At 46.2% G+C, this 9,322-nt stretch overlaps 1 pseudogene; it reads left to right on the top strand.

Annotated features, from left to right (window-relative positions):
* Positions 1-304: 304 nt before the first annotated feature.
* Positions 305-410, top strand: LOC132532949 (U2 spliceosomal RNA; annotated as a pseudogene).
* The last annotated feature ends 8,912 nt before the right edge of the window (positions 411-9,322 follow it).

Here is a 9,322-nt window from a genome sequence, read left to right on the forward strand (position 1 = left end):
ATTCCACTGTGGTCTGAGAAGATGCTTGGGATGATTTCAATGCCCTTGAATTTGCTGATGCTATTTTTGTTGCCTAACATATGGTCTGTCCTTGAGAATGAACCATGTGGATTTGAGTAAAATGTGTATTCTAGTTTCTTGGGATGAATGACTCTGAAAATGTCCAATAGTTCTAGTTTATCTATCTCTTCATTTAGCTCCCTTATGTCTTCATTGATTATCTGCCTGGATGATCTGTCAAGTTGAGAGAGTGGGGTGTTGAAGTCCCCTACTATGACTGAGTTGCTGTTAATATATTGCTGTAATTGCTTCTCGGCCTTTTGGTTAAGATCAAGTGTAGTATCTGTTCTTATCAGTTTAGTATATTGCTGTAGCTCTTTCTGTAGGCGTTTGATGTATTTAGATGCCTTCTCATTGGGTGCATAGATGTTAATAATTGAGTCCTCTTGATTGACTGATCCTCTGAGTAATAAATAGTGTCCATTCCTATCTTTTTAAATCTTATCTATTTTAAAGATTATCGTGTCAGATAAGAAAATCGCTGTTCCTGCCCTTTTTTGTGGGCCATTGGCTTGTATGATAGTTTTCATCCTTTCACTTGAAGTCTGTGTTTGTCTTGTTGTGTTAGGTGGGTTTCCTGTAGACAGCATATTGTTGGGTTGTGTTTTCTGATCCATCTTCCTACTTTGTGCGTCTTAATAGGTGAATTCAGGCCACTGACATTTATTGATATCAAAGATTAAAGATATTTTAACGCCATTCCTGTAGAGTTTTAGAGTGTTCTGATATATGTCCTATTTATGATGGTCTGTTTATAGAAGACCTTTCAGAATTTCTTTCAGGGCAGGCTTGGTGATAGTTGATTCCTTCAACTGTTGCTTGTCTGAGAAGGTTTTGATGCCTCCATCTAGTCTGAATGACAGTCTAGCAGGATATAGTATTCTTGGTTGAAAGCCTTTCTCATTGAGCACTTGATAGATATCTTGCCATTTTTTCCTTCTGGCCTGTAGTGCTTGTGTGGAGAAGTCTGCTGCTAATCTTATGGGTTTTCCTGTGTACGTGATTCTTCATTTTTCTCTTGCTGCCTTCAGGATCCTTTCTTTATCCTTATTCCTTTCCATTCTAAATATGATGTGTCTTGGTGTCTTTAAGTCTGGGTTAATTCTGTTTGGGACCCTCTGGGCTTCTTGAATCTTTATGTCTTTGATGTTGTCTAGACTAGAGAAGTTTTCTGCTGTTATGGACTGAAGAATTCTTTCTTCCTCTCCTTCTCTTTCTTCCTCTGGTAAGCCAATAATGTGTCTATTGTTTTTTTTGAAGTCACCCCATAGGACTCTGTTGTTGTTTTCAGCATCTCTTAATCTCTTTTTGAGATCTCTTACTTCTTTTTTAGTTGTCTCTAATTCATCCTTAATCTTGCTAATTCTGTCTTCAGCTTCATTGATTCTATTCTCTCTGCCCTCTACTGTTTTCTGGAGTTCCTCTATTTTGTTTTCCTGTTCTGATACTGTTTTAGCTTGTTCAGATAGTTATGTTCTTAGCTCAGCTATTTCAGCTTTCAGCTCTCTAATAACCTTGAGATAGTTAGTGTTTTCTTCCAGAGTCTCATTTGTTGTTCCTGTATTTCTGACTACAATTCTTTCAAACTCTTAATTCACGCCTGTGATTATTTCCTTAGATGATGTTTGGATGTTGAACTCATTATTTTGTGCTTCACCCTTTGGGGGGCATTTAGCTGGACTGTTGTCCTGGTTTGTTTCTGCAATATTTCTTCTTGTTGGTTTACCCATTTTATATATTATGTTATGAGTTACCTCTCTTAGTACTTTTCAAATTACTGATCACTATTTCCTGGATTGACTTGTGTCTAAGTAAGGTAATTAAAGGGTTCACAGTGATGGAAGTTAATAGTTGTTTTCAATAGTATTTTAATCCCTGATTTGGAGCTCAGTGGTTTAAAAGCCTCTTTTTTTTCTTTTTCTTCCCTGTAAGCTATGGAAACCTGAGGGCTTTTAAACTACAAGTAGGCTTCTTAGCTTAATCACTGACTCCTGACCAAGAGATAAAGTAGGGTATGGCAGAGATAATCCAGTGGTTATGCAAAGAGACATTCACAGCCCCACAGGTATGCCACCGAGGTATAGGTCTTCTCCTGACTTTCCTGGATAGATCTCTATCCCTCAGTGACCCTCCCTGCTGCTGCTCCAGATTCTGAGGGCAGTAGCAATGTAGATTCAGAGTTGCACTTGGTGAGTCTCATGGGAGTCCTCTCCTCCCTTCAGCTGTCCCCTTGTTGGTGGAACAGACTGGAGGTGGAGTCTCAACTGATAAACTGCTGGACTGTTACCAGCCACTTAATCTCTCCCTTGGTTCCTCTCTGTCACCAGCCACACGTGTTTGCACTCACCGGTGATTTGGTGGGTTCCTGTAGTCATTCTAGTCCTGTCTTATTTTGGTCCCAGGTGGTCTCCTTTGGTATTCCTAGTTGACCCAGGAGAGGAGAAGAGAAAAAAAGATCTGTTGCTGCTCGTAGCCCTGCCTCCAGAAGTCTCTCCCCAACAGGGATTCTTACTAGGGTCCATTGTCTTGACGCCATGTGGGCTTAACCCACTGCACCAACGCCGACTGCCATACATCTTACAAACTTGTAACCTAAGACTTTCATGCTTGAGGCTCTGAGATCCAGGTTCAGTCCTCATCTGGCTTTGTGCCTCTTGTCCCCATGCGGTGTGATGGCACACATGGGATCACAGCATTGAAAGCTGTGGTGACATTGATGGGCTGCCCTATGAGAGGACACAGAGGACCTTTGCCACCAAGGTAAGGCCATGAGAAGTAGTCCGGGATTCAGCTGTGTGCTTTGTGCATAGCAAATGGACTACAAGCTCCTGTGTGTGTTTGTGTGTGTGGGGTGTTACTGGCCCCCCTTCTTTTGTAGCTGAGGAGACTGAGGCTGCCAGGTGCTGCTGCTCTGAGGGGCACAGAATGGGGGGGGCAGAGCTGAATCCCAGCCATGAGTGAGAACTGAGGGGTGTCTCACCCCTTTGGCTGCATCCTTCAACTGCAGTCATTTATTATTTCTCTCCCTTCACTGCCCCTCCCCCCAGCTGCAGTCATTTATTATTTCTCTCCCTTCACTGCCCCTCCCCCCAGCCTCTGCCACCTTCAGGCTATCCCCTGGGTGCAGGGACCCAGGCGTTGGTAGTAGGGCCACCCTCCCTCCCCATGGATCTCTTCTGGGGTTGCAGCCAAGCCTGAGGGGTGCAATCCTTTTTGCACCTGGAAATCTCTGCTTATCCTGCCCCCCCCAAGACAGAGAGCTTTATTCTGAAGCTAAATGGGAGGTGGCTTGAAATGCTCTCCTACTGGTTACCTTCAGAGCAGGGGCAGGGCTGGGCCAGCTTCTGCTGGAACTTTCCATGGGCCTGCCTGTCACCTACAGGCCCCTCTAATGCCCATGGCCTGGGTACCACCCTCATACCTGCTGTTTCATCAGCCCAGTCTGCATCAGGGTGGGGGGCGGGAGGACCACATCTGTTGGCCTGGCTCTTTTCTCTTCCAGACACTGTCCCCCAACCTGGCTCTGGCCTCCCATACATGTCTCTGTGTTTACACCCCTCCAACCTGCCATGGCCACATCAGACCCTCTGGGCAGCAGGAGGACTCTCCCCATCAGCTGGAACACTATACCCTGCCCTGTCTCTCTCCACTCCCCACAACACAGAGGACCTTGGATCAGACATGTGGACACCTGTTAAGCTCACATGGAGCTAAGCACAAGGACTGGCACAAGGATCCTGGTTCAAGCCCCCGGCTCTCCACCTGCAGGGGTGTCACTTCACAAGTGGTGAAGCAGGTCTGCAGGTATCTGTCTTCCCTCTCCCTCTCTGTCTTCCCCTCTCTCGATATTTCTTTGTCCTATACAACAACAAGAACAGCAATGGTGACAACAATAATAAAAACAACAACAAAAATAACAACAAGGGCAACAAAAAAAGGGAAAAATAGTAGCCTCCAGGAGCAGTAGATTCATAGTGCAGGCACTGAGCCCCAGCAATAATCCTGGAGGCAAAAAAAAAAAGAAAGAAATGAAAAGAAAAAAGAAATGGTGGGAGGACCTGAATGGGAGCAGGCCAGCCCTTTAGCCATTGGTCCCCATGGTTGGCCAGCAGTGATTGGTCAGTCTAGGAAGTCTCATTTGGACAGGGGTTTATTGTAGTCCATCCCTTAAGGGTGTGGACATCTTGTCCAGGAGACACACTTTCCCCAGGGCCTTCATTTGACCTAACAGAAAGAACTCTGGCTCCTAAAGCTGTTAACATGGAGGGCAATGTGGACAGAAGCATGGGGAAAGGAGATGGTGACCTGAGGAGCAGTGTCCTGCTTGATCTCCAAAGTCCTTGGCACATCCCACCACTTCCCTACCCCCAAAGGGCTGGGAGTGTGGGGGGCAGATCAACCTTGGGGTGACTTCCTTGTGGAGACAGAAACTCATTCCTCTCAGGTCCGGCGAAGGCTCTTTATCTGCATTAAGAGGCTGAGCCCTGATGAAAAGGCACACAGATTCAATCTACCGGCACCTGTCACATGGGACTTCATCAGACTCTAGCTGATTAGAAAAAAAATTGTGCTGAAAGCACTGGTTATAATAAACTCACATCATAGGAAACATTTGGCTTGGAGGGAGGGGAAAATGGTGTGTGTACCCAAGCCATGCAGCCCTGCCTCCACTGGTGTGTGTGGGGGTTCATCAGCACCATTGCCCCTCCCCAGACCTGTCACTAGGCTGACACTGACATCAGGCTCAGTGGAAGGAGCCAGACGCTTGATGCACCTTCTCATCTAACCTGGTTGGGTCTGACTGCTGATTTGCTGGCACTTCTGCTGGTTGGGGCACGGGGCTAGAGACATTGGGAGCAGGAGGGGCTCTTGGAGGGTTCTGGGCTCATGTGGGGGGAGTTAGAAAGCTGTGGGACTACTTGTTTTTACAGCTTTTTAAAATTTAATTTAACATTTCAGATAGAGGCAGAGAGGGGAGAGAGACAGAGAGACACAGAGAGAGACAGAGAGAGAGAGAGAAAGAAAGAGAGAGAGAGGAAAGAGAGAGACCTGCAGCCCTGCGTTACCACTCATGAACCTGGTTTCTTGTTCATTGTAACATGTGCACTCCACTGGGTGAACCAGTGCCTGGCTCATGGACTGCTTTGTCTCCCTGCTTCCCCTGAGACAAAGGGGTTCAGACCATCAGTCCAGGGAGTACCTCACCTTCCTGATTCTCTCATTTGCAGGTGTAACAGGTCCCCTGCCCTGGCATGGAAAGGGACCCTTGTATCTGAGCATGGCTTCAGATACATGTTGACTGGGGTCATCCTGTGGAGATTGGACCCAAGGGTCACTGCTGTCCTCCTCCTTGTCTGGCTCCACCAACTGGCAGTCCATGTCCACCGATCCCTGGCTCCATGCTTGTTGGGGGCGCCCCTCAAGTATGAACCCAGATCACAGAGAGCCAACTGTGATGAATCAGGGCCATCCATGCTCTCAAATATCAAATCTGTTCAGAATATTAAATAATTTCCTCTCCAATGAGCCTGGTAAATTTAATTAGAGCTTGTTCTCCCAATAGAGTTGTCTCCTGGCTTCTGCAATGCTGCATCACGAGAAAGGAGGCTCAGATTCCTTTGGTGTGAGTGGGGGAACTCCCCAGCCATCAGCTGTGGGGGTTCCCCCTGCCTGGGGTGAGGGGCAGCCAGTGACATGGGGCCATCCCTCTCCAAGAAGGAGAACATCAGGAAACTCTGGGGTCCTTTGATGCCTTCCATCAGCTGGGACCAAGGGACTATTTACAAAAGGCATCCCAGACCCCAAGATGTGGATATCTTTTTCTTGGGGTGAGGGGAAGACAGAGGTGACCCCATGTCTGCTTCCTAGAACTAGACCCATGGAAACAGGCCTGTCAGCTTCACTGTGTGCCCCAGGTCTTGTGCAGCCCCAAACCTCTGTGTGAGTGGCTGGATGGCCATGAAGGAACCCCCTGGGCACAGATGGCAGCTCAGGGGGCTGGAGGACCCTTCCTCTCCTCCTTCCCTCTTTTCCCCCTCTTTTCCTCCTCCCCTCCCCTCCCCTCCCCTCCCCTCCCCTCCCCTCCCCTTTCCTTCCACTTCCTTCCTGCCTGGTCCCATACCTTCTCTTTTCATTGCCATCAAGGTTATCACTGGGACTTAGTGCTAGCACAACTAGTCCACCACTTTTGTGGCTCCCTCCTCCTCCTCTTCCTTCTTCTCCTCCCTATCCTTCACTTATTTCCTTTTTTAAAATAGAGACAGAGAGAAATTGAGAGGGATGGAAATAGATAAATTGGGAGATAGAAATAGATAGACAGTGGTCCAGGAGGTGGCACAGTGATAAGGCTTCGGACTCTCAAGTGTGACATCCAGAGTTCGATCCCCGGCAGCACATGTGCCAGAGTGATGTCTGGTTCTTTCTCTCTCCTCCTATCTTTCTCATAAATAAATAAATAAATAAATGAATGAATGAATAAATAAAATATTTCAAAAGAAAAGAAACAGATAGAGACACCTGTAGCACTGCTTCACTGATTGTGAAGTGTCCCCCTTATCTATTTTCTAAAAAAGGCTTTTTTAAAATATCACAGAGAGAGAGTTCTTCATGACACAAAGAGAAAGAAAAGAGAGAGGAAGAGGCCACTCGGTGGTGCACCTGGTTGAGTGCACATATTACCATGCACAAAGACCCAGGTTCAAGCCCCAGGTCCCCACCTGCAAGGGGAGAAGCTTCATGAGTGGTTAAGCAGGGTTGCAGGTTTCTCTCTCTGTCTCTCTTCCACTCTATCTCCCCCTTACCTCTCAATTTCTCTCTGTTTCTATCCAATAATAAATAAAAATAAAAAGAAAAGAAAATAATAGAGGGAAACAAGCCAGGGCATTACCCTGGCCCAGGCAGTTCTGAGAATAGAACTGGGAGCCTTGAGCATCAAATCCTGTGATCTGAAACATTTCCCCAGCCACTCAAAAGAGGTACTTTATAAAGATGAAGCACACACACAGAGTGGGCTGCCCAAGCCTGGAGAGAGGGAAGTGTCAGTGGTGTGTGAGGCAGCAAACAAGACAACTCAGCTCTACAATATTGCTCATTGGATAAAAAAAATACTCCTGATGCCTTGTCTGATTTCAAATACACTCCAGGCCCAATGTGCACAACAGAATTCCAAAAGGAAGAGTGGGGTAAGAGCACAGAAGTTCTGTAAAAACTTCCCTGCCTGAGGCTCTGAGGTCCCAGGTTCAGTCCCCAGTACCAATATCAGCCACAGCTGATCAGGACTCTAGCTTGCCCTTCCCCTCTTCCCAGTACCATTAAATAACTAGATAAAGTATAAAAGGAAGAAGAAGGGAGAGGAGAAGGAGGAGGAAGGAAGGAAGGAAGGACCAGCAGCAAAGGGAAACAGGAACCCCCCTCCACCAAGGTGGCTGCCCTCCACATTTGGGGCATCTTCAGTCTCCCCACTCCAGAGGCAACACTGTGAACATTGGGAGTCTTTCTATTCTCTCTTTCTTCCTTCCTTCCTTCTTTCCTCTCTTTCTTCCTTCCTTTCTTTCTTTCTCTCTCTCTCTCCCTCTCTCTCTCTCTCTTTCTTTCTTTCTTTCTTTCTTCCTTTCTTTCTGGTGAAGTCTTTCTATTATTTTCTTTCTTTCTTTCTTTCTTTCTTTCTTTCTTTCTTTCTTTCTTTCTTTCCTTTTTTCTTTCTTTCTTTCCTCCAGGGTTATCACTGGGACTCAGTGGTGGCACTACAAATCCACTGCTCCTGGTGGCCATTTTTTCTTTTTTACTGGGCAGGATGGAGAGAAATTGAGAGAGGAGGGGGAGATATAGAGGGAGAGAGAAAGATAGACATATGCAGAGCTGCCTCATTGTTCTTGAAGCATTCTCCCTACAGGTGGGGAGTGGGGGTTCAAACCAGGATCCTTGCATGAGACTTTGCACTTGGTACTGGTGCCTGCTCCTGACTTTGGCCTTAGCATGATTTCTAGCAAGTGAACTGCAAGGTTAAAAGTTCAACCCAGCTCCAGAGCTTTTTGACCCCAGCACCAGTCTGCCCTTGAGGAAGCCTGTGCTGGTGTGGAGTTCCACCAGCTAGAGTGTGCACTCTGCAAAGAGGCCCCCATTCAATCAGCCCTGTCTGCCCTGCCAGTGCAGCTGGTGGAAAGCAGATGTGCATTTTTGTTTTGTTCTGCATGACTGTGGGCATGGGTGGGATGAGAATGTTCTAGAATTTGAGGACTTTGTCTCTCTGGTGTGTCCCTTGCCTGCCAAGGTCTTGTCTGGCATATGTGACACAGATAAGACAAAAGCAGCGGTGAGGGGACAGTGTGAGTGGATGAGGGTGTGTGAGGGTGACAGTGTGGAGAGGAGGAAAGACCGATTTGTGGGTGGAGACATGCTTCTGAAAGCAAAGCTCTTGCCCTGGGTATGGCCATTTACTTATTTAAAATTTAATTTAATTTAGTTTAATTTTTCTCTTTTTTTCCTTTTATTTGTAAAAAAGAAAGTGTCAACAAAACCATAGAATTAGAGGGGTGAAATTATTTCATACATTTTCTACCACCAGAGTTCCATATCCCACTCCCTCCATTGGAAGCTTTCCTATTCTTTATCCCTCTGGGAGCATGGACCCAGGGTCATTATGGGGTGCAGAAGGTGGGAGGTCTGGCTTCTGTAATTGTTTCTCCTATGAACATGGGCATTGACAGATTGATCCATACTCCCAGCCTGTCCCTACTGGGGCAGGGCTCTGGAGAAGTGGGGTTCCAGGGTACATTGGTGAAGTTGTCCGGTCAAGTCAGGTTAACATCATGGTAGCATCTGCAGCTTGGTGTTTGGAACATGTGTTCCTTTACTTCCTCCTTTCTTGTGGGACTTGGTTTAGTAGTTCTTGTAAGGTGGGGTTGATTGTGGTAAATTCCTTTAGTTCTTGAATATTTGAGAAAACCTTTATTTCCCCTCATATTTGAAGGATAATTTTGTAGGATACAATATTTGTGGCTGGAATTCCCTCTCCTTTAGTACTTTGAATATGTCATTCCACTCTCTCCTTGCCTCTAGAGTTTGTAAAGAGAAATCTGGTGAAAGTCTTAGAGCTCTGCCTTTGTATGTAACTTCTTTCCTTCTCCTAGCAGCCAGCAATTTTTTTTCCTTGTCACTGACTTTTGATAGTTTTACAATAATGTGCCTTGGCTTTGGTCTTTTTGTATTTATAAATATGAGTGATCATTCTTCCTATTGGATGAGAATGTTCTGACGGTTTCCT

The sequence above is a fragment of the Erinaceus europaeus genome, chromosome 14, assembly GCF_950295315.1.
Source record: "Erinaceus europaeus chromosome 14, mEriEur2.1, whole genome shotgun sequence".
Lineage (NCBI taxonomy): Eukaryota > Metazoa > Chordata > Mammalia > Eulipotyphla > Erinaceidae > Erinaceus > Erinaceus europaeus.